Below are 13,103 nucleotides of genomic sequence, written 5' to 3' on the forward strand. Positions count from 1 at the left end.
AAGACCTGGGTTCAATATTTACTTAATTTTTTTTTAAATTTTATTCTACTTATTTAAGGCTACGGTTGGTTACTATGACCGTTGCCTTTTATTTGCTTTCGTATATTTCGCTACGGTTGTTTGTCAATAACCGTAGCCTTTTACAAATGGCTACGGTTGTTATAACAACCGTAGCCATTTCAACTTGCCTAATGTCATTTTTCTACTAGTGTCTTAATCGAGAGTTTTTGTAGTGCCAACTCATCTCACCTGCTATGTGCTTGGTTGCATATAGTCGTTGTAACCTTGGCGCAAGCGGGAAATAAGTTATTGGTTTACATGGAATTCGCCTCCAACTTGAATTCTTTTTACCTTTATACCGAGATGCACGACACTTTGTACATTCTAAAAGATTAGAATTTTCTTCCCAGAAAAGCATGCATCCATTGATACATGCATCAATCTTTTCATGGAGAAGTTGGAGTCCCTTCAGAACTTTTTTAATCTCATTAAAATTGCGCGCCATTTGATTTTCCTTTGGAATTATGTCACCAACGAACGACACAAAACCATTAGCGCATCTAAGAGATATGTTGTTCTCACATTTGAGTGATAACAACCTAGCAAACTTGCAAACAAACTCATATCACTTCCCTCAAACACCGGTTGTTCGGCTTGCTCTAACATTTTAAAGAACGAAGAAACTTGGAGGTTCGGGGTTTCATAACGCACTTCTTCATCGTTAAGATCATCAAGATTAAGTCGATCCTCCAAAATTTGGTCAACAGTATCACGCAATGCATTTTCCACGAACTCACGGTAAGGATTCTCACTAGCATTTGTACTAGGTAGTTTCTCACCGTGATATGTCCATACATAATAATTATCGGCGAAACCATACGACCAAAGATGAATTTGAACATCTGCTTTCCTTTTAAAACCTAGGTTTTTGCATTTCTTACACGGACACCTCATTTCACCTAAATTCTTGTACTCACTACTTCCTTCCGCGAATTTAATAGACTCTTTCACCCCCTCTGTATATGCTTTCTTGGGTTTCTTTTTTTCGTCTAATCTTTCATACATCCACAGCCGTTCTAATCTTTTCATGTTATTATATATCTACACATTTATATATGTCATTAAAAAAGATAATAACCTAACAACAATCAAAATCAAGCATAATAAACAATAATTTAACATTTAACCAATATAAATATTGTATTTCTTTGAATTGGGTCCTTATCACTCCAACCTAAACCCATAAATGTACGTTTCAAGTCACTAGCAAACATGTATTTGTGATTTATTAATGAGGAAAAAAAATTTGGCAGCAATTCCCATTTGTTCTCCAAATACACAATGTAGATTAAATAATTACTCTACATATGCATTTAGAGAACATTAAAGGAATTGTCACCAAACTCTTTTCTCATTAACAAATCACAAGCACATGTTTACTACCTAAGTGACTTAAAACGTACAAAGACAGTCCCAAAATGGGGACTATTTAAAAATTACTCCTAGTGAGTAATTTTTGAACGGGTATTAGGTCAATATGAACAATAATTTTAACATTATTAAAAACAAAACATACAACAATGACTACTTTTTCAATTAACATAAACTAACATGATTTATTTTTCATTTTACATATCTTCTAGTCTAATTATCATTTTAAAAATTAACATGAATAATTTTTCAATTTACATATCTATTCTAATTATCATTTTAAAAACATTAACATTTCACAAAATTTAACAATAATCTAATTAACAAAAAAAATAAATGCATACATTAAAACCGTCACAATCAACATTTAAAAAAATTGGCTTCTATCCTAAGTCAACATGCATCAACATCAACAATAATTCAACAATAATTAAAACAATAACTAATATTCTAATTCAATTAAGATAATTAAACAAAAAAAATTAAAAGACAAATACCTAATTAGCTCCACAAAAAAAATGAAAAAGGAGATGAGAAAGAGGAAAGGTGACGGCGGTAGGAGGGGCGGCGACAGGGGTGGCGCGGCGGCGGCGGCAGGGTGGTGGCGGCAGGAGGTCGCGGTGGCTATGGAGAAAAAAAATTAAAAACAATTAAAGGAAAAGGAAAAAAGAAAAAGGAGAAAAGAAGAAAAGCACAAAAAATTACTTTATAATGATGGCGACGGCGTGGTGGTGTTGTTGGTGGTGGTGGCGGCGCCGGAAGTGGAGGAGGGTGGTGGTGGTGTCGGGTTTTAAGGCGGTGGAGGAGGGTTTGGCGATTTGTAATTTTGGGGGAAAATTGGTAAAGTGATATTGAATGGTTCCCGGGGTTCAGATAAAAGAAAGGACTGACGAAAATCCCGTTAGTTAAATAGGATTCCTGACGGAAATTCCGTCAGTTTTTCTAAAAACACTGACGGAAAATCCGTCATAGGCCCACTTTACCAGGCCAATAATGCATCACTTTTCCACGTCATATAATTTGACCCACTGACGGAAATTCCGTCAGATTTTTCAAAATACTGACGGAATTTCGGTCAGTGGGTCAATTATTTTGACAGCCTGTCATCAACACATAATTTAATATCTGTGTCCACTGACGGAAATTCCGTCAGGATTTTATAAAAACTGACGGAATTTCCGTCAGTAGTCAATATTATAAGACGTGTAAAAGTGATGCATCATTGGTCTGGTAAAGTGGGCCTATGACGGATTTTCCGTCAGTTTTTTCAATTACTGACGGAATTTCCGTCACAGGTTTTTTGGCGCCTTTGACTTTGTCAACGCACCAATAGTTACTGACGGAATCTCCGTCAGGAAACCGTACTGACGGAAATTCCGTCACAAATCCGTCAGTTTCCCGTGTTTTCTGACGGCCTCTTTTTTCCGTCGGTAGGGCCGTCACTAACCCGCGTTTTCTTTGTAGTGATAGGAACAAGGGCAGTGGTAGTGACCGGTGTGGGTAGGCATGTTAAATTGTAAGTGGAGTATTTAATAATATAATACAAGTATGAGATATTTATTATAAGTGCTTGAAAGGGTCATATTCTTGATAATGTCTAGTATTGTCCGGTTGTGAGAGCTTTGGTCCTATCGGATACTAGGGGTGAGCCATAGGCCCTGTAGTTGCGATATGATTGTCGGGATTGATGTTCTCATCCGTGCTTATGGCGATGCAGGTCATAAGTATGAATGTGACATATATAATCCCGTCCCTGAGTCTTGGTCCTATCGGATAATAGGGGTGAGCCATAGGCCCTCTAGTTGCGATATGATTGGCGGGAGTGATGTTCCCATCCGTACTTATGGCGATCCAGGTCATAAGTATGAATGTGACATTTATAATTCCGTCCCTGAGTCTTGGTCCTATCTGATACAAGGGGTTAGCCATAGGCCCTCTTGATGCGATACGATCGGCGGGAGTGATGTTCCCATCCGTACTTATGGCGATGCAGGTCATAAGTATGAATGTGACATTTATAATCCCGTCCCTGAGTCTCGGTCCTATCGGATACTAGGGGTGACCAATAGGCCCTCTAGTTCCGATAAGGTCATCGGGATTAATGTTCCCGTCCGTACTTATGGTGAGATGCAAGCCATAAGTTTGAATGTGACATTAATAATCCCATTCTATGTGTTTGTTTGTTGTGCTTGTTTGTTGTACTTGTTTGTTGTATTTGGCCATGTTTTAAAGGTAACCACTGAAGCCAGATACTTGTTTGTTGTGCCTCAGACAAGTTTTAAAGGTAACCTCTGAGTCGGGCACTTGTTTGTTGTATTTGGCCATGTTTTAAAGGTAACCGCTGAGCCAGATACTTGTATGTTGTGCCTCGGATATGTTATAAAGGTAACCTCTGAGTCGGGCACTTGTTTGTTGTATTTGGCCATGTTTTAAAGGTAACCGATGAGCCAGATACTTGTTTGTTGTGCCTCGGACATGTTTTTAAAGTAACCTCTAAGTCGGGCACGTGTTTGTTGTATTTGGCTATGTTTTAAAGGTAACCGTTGAGCCAGATACTTGTTTGTTATACCTCGGACATGTATTAAAGGTAACCTCTGAGTCGGGCACTTGTTTGTTGTATTTGGCCATGTTTTAAATGTAACCGCCGAGCCAGATACTTTTTTGTTGTACCTCGAACATGTTTTAAAGGTAACCTCTGAGTCGGGTACTTGTTTGTAGTATTTGGACATGTTTTAAAGGTAACCGTTGAGCCAGATAATTTATGTGTTGTGCCTCGAACATGTTTTAAAGGTAACCTCTAAGTCGGGCACTTGTTTGTTGTAGTTGGCCATGTTTTAAAGGCAACCGCTGAGCCAGATACTTGTTTGTTGTGCCTCGGACATGTTTTAAAGGTAACCTCTCAGTCGGGCACTTGTTTGTTGTATTTGGCCATGTTTTAAAGGTAACCGCTAAGCCAGATACTTTTTTGTTGTACCTCGAATGTGTTTTAAAGGTAACCTCTGAGTCGGGTACTTGTTTGTAGTATTTGGACATGTTTTAAAAGTAACCGCTGGGCCAGATACTTTATGTGTTGTGCCTCGAACATGTTTTAAAGGTCACCTCTGAGTCGGACACTTGTTTGTTGTATTTGGCCATGTTTTAAAGGTAACCGCTAAGCCAGATACTTGTTTGTTGTGCCTCGGTCATGTTATAAAGGTAACCACTGAGTCGGGTACTTTTTTGTTGTATTTGGCCATGTTTTAAAGGTAACCGCGGAGCCAGATACTTTTTGGTTGTGCCTCGGACATGTTATAAAGATAACCTCTGAGTCGGGCACTTGTTTGTTATATATGGCCATGTTTTAAAGGTAACCGCTGAGCCAGATACTTGTTTGTTGTGCCTCGGACATGTTTTAAAGGTAACCTCTGAGTCGGGCACTTGTTTGTTGTATTTGGCCTTGTTTTAAAGGTAACCGCTGAGCCAGATACTTGTTTGTTATATCTCGGACATGTTTTAAAAGTAACCTCTGAGTCGGGTACTTGTTTGTTGTATTTGGACTTATTTTAAAGGTAACCGCTAAGCCAGATACTTTATGTGTTGTGCCTCGGACATGTTTTAAAGGTAACCTCTGAGTCGGGCAGTTGTTTGTAGTATTTTGACATGTTTTAAAGGTAACCACTGAGCCAGATACTTTAGAGGTCGCGCCTTGGACATGTTTTAAAGGTAACCGCTGAGCCAAGGTACTTAAGAACTTGTGTCTCGGACATGCTTTAAAGGTAGCCTCTGAGCCGGATGCTTTGCTTATTATGTGATGTTAGTAGTCCCATTTCATGTATTGTATGTTGTTTGGTTTTCAATTTGGATGTATCATATGCCTTATCTATGAATGGCTACGCATGTTCTGAATGTTAGTCTCATGTCTGTGTGCTTGCATCAAATAGTTATATTCATGATGTTCTAATATGTTCTTATTTATCTGCGTTTCGACATTTTGTGGCTGGGAGAACCTTGAGTTACTCCCCACTGACTGTGGCGTTCATGTTTACATGAATGACAGGTTGTGAAGATGCTATGTGAGGAAGACGTGTGGGCTAGCGAAAACTAAGCCCTTGGACCTTAGTTGCTAGTTTAGAAACCCCTTACTTGTTTATTCGTGGGATATCTTTTCCCCGCTTTCTTGTTATTCGAGGGATATATTTTCCCTCACCTTGACTATCATGTTTGTATAAATTTAATCTTTATTTCCGCCTTCTTTATTTATGTTTTGGATTTTAACGAACTCGCGCTTTAAACTTTAAAAGTTTCAAAAATTTCCTAATTTCCGCATTAATTTATTAGTTATATTTTCCGCGTTATCGAGGGGTGTCACAGTTGGTATCAGAGCATATGTTGCTCCCGACGCACACACGTGTGCTCCAAATTTAAATTGAACTTGACCTTGAATAATGAATTAGAGTAAGGACCTAAGGTGGTAGTCTGTAGTGTGCTTGCTCTTTGTTAGGTTCTAACATGTTTGCTGATTGTCATTTAATAATTGTTGTGCCCTTGAATCAATAACCGTAAACTTACCAATGTGAAGATCAAGATGTGGTGCCTATTGTCGAGCATTGAAGATTTGTTCAACATTTGAAGAATGCTTCTACTTCCTCAAAGATGTTTCTCATTCTTTGTGTACCTTGCCTTATTCTTTATCTCTTGGTACTTATCCTTCTTCTAAACTCTCTTCTGTTTTACTTTGAAAACTACTCTTGTACCCCTAACTTGTCCTTTGTTCCCTGCTTTTTCTCTCTTAACGCCTTTTTCATAGTACCCTTACTTTTGAGGAATGTTGACCCTGGTTGGAAAATTTGACTTTTGAGGGGATTGTTGTATTTGACCCTTAACCCTGGTTTTGAGAGGTTGTGACGTTAAGACTTAGGTAGAGCGATGAGACATACTTAATGATTCTTATACCTACTTCCTTGATAAAGTGAGTGTGGTTGTTTAGTGGAATTAATTGTGTTGTCAAGTGTGAAGGAAAAGTAGATCTATATACTTAACATATTCATATATGTTTTATGATAATTTAATCATAAAATTAATTGGGGATCTTATGCATGCAAACTATAAACAATATAAAGAAGAAATCTTTATCTTACATTGGAATTTCGGTTTATTAGGGCACAAGAGAGATCTCTGATACCCGTCGTTGTGAGTACCAAAAATAAGATTTATAATTTCCTATTAAGACTAACCTACGCTAGTGGTAACAGGGTCGAACCACAAGGAGGCAGACGTAATTTCTAGCTGTCTAATTCTAGTCTAAGGTAACGAGTGTATGGGTTGAGTTGAATTGGTCTATAGCTAAGAGTAAATAAAGACAATAAAATAAAAAGACGGATTAAACAGATAAAGAAGGGGTACTAGGATGGTCGGTTCATTACAGCTTCGGCGGCAGCATACTAAATCGGTCTGAATCAAACACAAGTGAGGCGGGAAAACAAGAGGTCCTCTCGGTCCACTCTTAACAGATAGCATCTTTCAATCTCGCTATAAGTCCCTAATATCACCAATACTGACTCTCGTCCTGAAAAGTGACTAACGGTCTAAACTATACTTATCTTTCGATCTCAGCATAGTCTAGTCATTTTAATTGGTGGTCTAACAACTGTCCCTATCTTTCGATCTAATGGGTCAGTTATAAATTAAGCATCTAACTGGTCGCATGCATTCGATTCGTTAAATACAACATTAAAATCAATTAAAACGAAAGGTAACCTCACGTGGTCAGTCGATCGACCAGGTATGGCGGTCGATCGATCGACACGACACGCGAATTCGATCCAAAACAATACTAAGCCGCCTACGCTATAATTCGCCTACATCCTAGCACAATTGATTTAGCTACTCATACTAACGTTGATAACAACAATGAAATTAACGAAATAGGCATAAAGTTTCATGCTTAAAACGAATGAACAAACAATTAAAAAATAAAGATAAATCGGTTTCGGAATGATTGAAGTCACAACGAAAATCCAATGCAAAATAGTTTCCCAAACCCTAATTATTTCTCAAGAATCGTATGTAAAACTTAATGTAAAAACTTGATGTCAAAACTGATGTTTCTAGGTTACGTTATATAGCAACTAACGTAACTTTATTTCCTAAACCTAACATAACTTTGGGCTTCAAGATTCACGGTCTTTTAATTCTCGCCTGGGAATAGCGGTTTGGTCGATCGATCGCTAGGATCTGGTCGATCGATCGAATAGCAATGAACAGTAGCTTCTGGAACCCGATGGTTTGTCGATCGACTGATGGTAGTGGTCGATCGACTGCTTGAGCTGCTACTTGACTTCTATAATCTCGTGGATTTGTCTTTTGGGCCTTGAATTGCGCACCAAGCTCATTCCTTAAGCGAATACTTTACGTCAAATGCAATGCAAGATACTCGGGGATGGATTTAGCTCGATTTTTGCTGGATTCTTCACATTTCTGCAATAATGTACAAAAATACGGAAGTAGACGGAAATAGGGAGAAATGTAGCAAAAACTACATGAATGAGATCTAAAATGCGTGTAAAATGGGATGTAAAACATCATATAAAAGACACGCATCAAACTTCCCCAAACCAAACCCTTGCTTGTCCCCAAGCAAGAACTAGACTCCATATAATGACCTAATGGAACGAGTTCAATCTCAGAGCGAATTACAACATGTAAAGCCTAAACCAATTTAATGCGCAACCAACAATCAATTAGCAAATGAATCATGCAAACGAGTTATGGAGCCGTTAAAACTATTGAACCGTCAACTGTAGAGACTCATCAAATTGGACTCTCACGGGTCGCTCATATCACTCAAACAAGCACAGGCGAATAACGTAAAGATAGAAAGAATTGGTTTTGTAAAGACTCCCACCTAACTACGACCTATAAGAACATGCCTGCAGTCTAATATGAAAGCAATCTCTACAACCGTACATACGCATTCTAACCAACAAGAGACCATGACATATGCCGAGGTATATATGTGGATATGTGAGGTATGGGTAAGAAGAGGCAAAACGTTTATGGAAAAGTGGAGGTACAGGTGATCAAGCTAGTACCGAAACGGAACCATATGGCAACATCCAACTTCTTGCTCAAAAACAAATGGAACGGTGCTATAGCAAGCACAAATCTCACAATCTCCAGGTATAAAAGTAATCAACTAACTCCCCACAAAATATGAATAATACATGGGAGCAAAAATCGCCAAAAGATAAGGATTTTGAATTATGCGAATTAATTCTCTCTTTTTCTCGAACCTCAGTCGATCGACCAAAAGGGGTAGTCGATCGACCGCATGAACAGTACATAACTCTTTTTTTTTCTTTTCGAATCATTTTTTTTCATCTTTTTTTTTTCTTTTCTATTTCTTTCTTTCCTCCTTTTCATCTTTCCAACAATATCTCAAACATGAGCATATGCTACCAAAAACGAAGTAACAATCCCAAGAACATAGACTACTAGCTTGACAAGGGCAGGCTAAATGTAGGATGTAGTAATGGGACAAAAAGGCTGTTTTTGGCAGTGTGGGGTTCATGGGTGAAACGAGAAAAGGGAAACCTCTACCACATGTGTCAACTAACCACAGACCGAATGCGTACAGGTATTAAGCAGATTAAGTTCATATTTATGCACATTTATGTGACATGCCTCATAAGGAGTATTACTCACATTCCTAAATAAACTGGTCATAGATGTCACCAGTTATAGGCTCTAAATCTCAGAAATATGATGTAGATTGCCAATTTTCAAAGTCAAGTCTTAAGTCCAGCAAATAATTAATGAAAACTCGTAGATATGAATTTACGATTCTACTAATAACATGTTAATCAAGCAAGGCTCAGGCAAAACAGGTGCAAAATGCAATATCATCCTTGAAATACTACCGTTTCGACTCGACCTATATGCTAAAATAAACGTGCATTTTATGGAAATTTTTGAAATTTTTCAATTTTTTTGAATTTCGTATAAAATGAAATGAACAATGCAAAACAGAATGTAAATGTGAATGCAAACAAATGATATGCGACGTAAAACCCTTCCCCAAACCAAATCGCACAATGTCCCCATTGTGCAAAATCATGTAATGAAGAAAAGAGAAATGGGAATTTGCGGGAAAATAAATAAAAATGACATGAAGTGGAAATCGGGAACTTACAAGACTTTAAACGCAGCAAAGGAAACCTCCCAAACCAGCGTGAGCTAGGAGGTTTCAAGTACCAAAGATGCTACTAATAAGTACCTGAAAGACAAATAAAACCCACGCATAAAATCGAGAAGACAATTTTGAAGCGGTAAATATGTGCACAAATGAGAAAATTAGAAGAAATAAATAATTGGACGGAAAATAAAGTGGAGTAGAAAACTCCCTTAAGTCCGCATATCGACCAAACACAGTAGGGGAGAGGTCGTGAATAGGGACAGCAGCGTCCTTGGTCGATCGACTAAGAACGGCAGTCGATCGACCAATGTGTCAGGAATAGTAGCTCCTGGAAAGTGCAACTTAGTCGATCGACCAATGTAGCCAGTCGATCGACTGAAAATACTGCTGTACTCCTTATTTCTTCGTATTTGCTCAATTACGGGAGCTAAAGAAGTCTAAAAAACCTGCAAATGCACAATAATACGCGCCCAAAATTGCGCAAGAACCCAAAGCAAAGTCTCAAAATGCATAAAATCCTAAGCAAGCAAAATAAAATTCGAAGTTTCGCGCACACAAAAGCAATAAAAAGTGTCTAACAAAAGCAATTAAAATGTTTGGAAAACATGTGATCAACTAGTAGTTGATCAAGAACGGCCACGAAATGGCCTACTTTGTCGGCTTCTGGCTACTAGAGGTAGCCTCAACGGTGCTTATCTTAGCAGCTGCACCCTTCTTAGCTTCCACGTCTGTATGGCTCAACGGATCAACACTTTCATCGTCTCCCCATTCAATGACCTCTTCTTGCTCATCAAAGTCCAAGTCGGACTTCCGTGCCTTAACCGGTTCGTCATAAACTTCCTCATCAATGCCATAGCTAAGGCAACCAAGACCTCCTCTTTGAATGATCGGCCTCTTTACAGTTGGAGCAACTTGCTGTTCTTCCTTCCCCAAACCAGCTCCTGCAATATCAGAAATAGACAAATCTTCCTCCAATTTGCTCCCAATCTGGGGCGGAGGGATTACAACAGGAATAGAGATAGGTAAATCAGGAAGCACAAAGTACGATTTCTTGTCAGAAACCGTATTACAAGTCACAGGCCACATGGGGTCCTTTTTCTTAGATGGCTGAGAAAAAACAATAGAATGCTTGCCCACTTTAAAAGTCAGGGTTCCTAGACCGACATCTATGACTGCACCAGCAGTGTGCAGAAATGGCCTACCCAAAATAATGGGAATATGGGCATCCTCAGGCATGTCAAGTACCACGAAGTCGACGGGGAAGAAGAACTTCCCTATTTGGACAGGGATGTCCTCCAAGATTCTTACTAGCTGGACCGCAGATCGGTCAGCCATCTGTAGTGTCATATCTGTCACTGCGAACCTAGTCAATTTGAGCTTCCTAGCTAGACTCAAAGGCATGACGCTTATACTAGCTCCTAAGTCACATAATGCCTTCTCAATAGAGAAGGTACCTATATTGCAAGGAACAGAAAAGCTACCCGGGTCCTCTAGCTTATGGGGTGCAGTATGAGACAAATAAGAGCATGACTCTTTGGTTAACGCGACAGTATGCACATTTTCAAGTGACTTTTTCTTAGACAGGAGTTGTTTCATGAATTTAGTGTAGGCAGACACTTGATTGACTAACTCAAGGAAAGGAACTTGTACATTCAAACTACGAATAACCTTTTCAAATTTATTGAAAGATACCTGTTCCTTTGTCAGTACTAGTCGCTCTGGATATGGGGCTGAGAGAAGTACCTTAGCCCTCTCCTCTAAATCGCACGTGCCGGTATCCGTGGACTTAGGCTGAAAGTATACCACCTTCTCCTTATTGAAGCTCGAACCCTTCTCAGACCGTCTCAAATGTGAGCCATTAACCGTCATCGGATTGAACTTCGGAATCGGGACGGACCCATCAGCACTCGGGTCTTTCCCCAATACTTTCGGAGTTGTCGAACCCCGGAACAAATGGTCTCTCAAATTATCGGGCATTGAAGGACGAAATTTCTCAATATCGCGGGGTCTCGGTCGATCGACCACCTTGCTCGGTCGATCGGCCGAGATGTACGATTCCTTAAGCTCAGAACCCGCATATCAGTCGATCGACCGGGTATATCAGTCAATCGACTGATATACCTGGTAGACGCCTTTTTCTTTGAATTATTCGTTATAGCTTTGTTTTGACTCGATTCCGCCTCATTCATTTCAGGGGCATCCTCGACCATAGCAGGCCCCTCCAGGGTAGACCCACTCCTCAAAGTAATGGCGTTTAGGGTCTCTTTCTGGTCAGTTTGAGTCGGTAAGTGTCCGGGAGCTCGAGTGGTACTCTTACTAGCCAACTGAGCAATTTGGCTCTCTAGTAGCTTCATCCCGGCCTCTCTAGCTTGGGACTCCTTCAAAGCAAGTTCTTAAACTCAAAAAATCGAACCATGGGATTGTTGTTGCTGCTGCGGCACATAAGGGGGTTTTTGGTATTGTTGTTGCTTATGATGAGGGGGCACATAAGCTTGCTGATGCTGCTGTTGTGGAGGTTGAGTCGGATTTAGGACATTCTGGCTACTCCACCTCAAGTTGGGGTGAACATTCGGGTCATAATACGTGTTTGTCTGCGTATAGTGTTGAAAGGCAGCACAAGACTCGAAAGGACAGGAACAATTCTCTGAGACATGTCCCTCAGCTCCACATCTTCTACAGATGAAAGGACCGTTTGAAACAGCATTTACTTGGTACATCCCACCTTTAGAAGCTCCTCCTAATTCATATTTGTCAAACCTTGTAGTGAGGGCTTCTAGTGCAGCAACAGAGGAAGATTCAGCAGCTCTCCTCTGGTTTCCTCTCGAATTCCCATATTCGGCCTTATGAGTGGCCAAATAATCGATAATCTTCCACCCCTTAGTCTCTCCCATGTTCTCAAGAAATCGGCCATTGGTCGCAGATCCAATATGGCCCTCTGATCGTCATACAGTCCATTATAGAACTGATTGCACAAGCTCCATTTTTCGAATCCATGGTGCGGTATGGTTCGCACCAGTTTCTTGAAACGGACCCATGCTTCATGGAAGTTCTCATCTGGCCCTTGTTTAAAGCTCGTGATCTGAGCTCTAATGGCATTCGTCTTCGAGGCAGAGAAGTACTTTTTGTAGAATGCCAGGGCTAAGGAATTCCAGTCGGTGATCCCATGTGCGGCTCGGTCCAGATCTCTATACCACTCTCTTGCAGCATAACGAAGAGAGAAAATGAACATGGTCTCCTTGATCTGATCTTGGGTCACACCGGCCGGCGGGGTATAGAGCAGCAATAATCAATAAAAATCTCCATGTGCTTGGCCGCATCTTCATTTGCGCTCCCCGAACTCGGTTTCTCTCAACCAGGTTAATATAGGAAGGCTTTGGCTCGAATTTTCTCGCCTCCCTAGGTAGTTCGAATCCTTTGTAGAGATTCGCACTGTTGGCTCGAGTGACTAGCAATGGTTGCTTCTTCACCATAATCGGGATTTCGGAGAAGTAACTGTCTC

General features: G+C 40.0%; 1 non-coding gene across 1 annotated transcript; it reads left to right on the forward strand.

The window, feature by feature from the left end:
• Positions 1–12,591: 12,591 nt before the first annotated feature.
• Positions 12,592–12,698, forward strand: LOC141636656 (small nucleolar RNA R71). Its single transcript, XR_012541256.1, has one exon. It is a non-coding gene; the product is annotated as a small nucleolar RNA R71 (small nucleolar RNA).
• Positions 12,699–13,103: the final 405 nt, after the last annotated feature.

Source organism: Silene latifolia, chromosome Y (genome assembly GCF_048544455.1).
Source record: "Silene latifolia isolate original U9 population chromosome Y, ASM4854445v1, whole genome shotgun sequence".
Taxonomy (NCBI): domain Eukaryota; kingdom Viridiplantae; phylum Streptophyta; class Magnoliopsida; order Caryophyllales; family Caryophyllaceae; genus Silene; species Silene latifolia.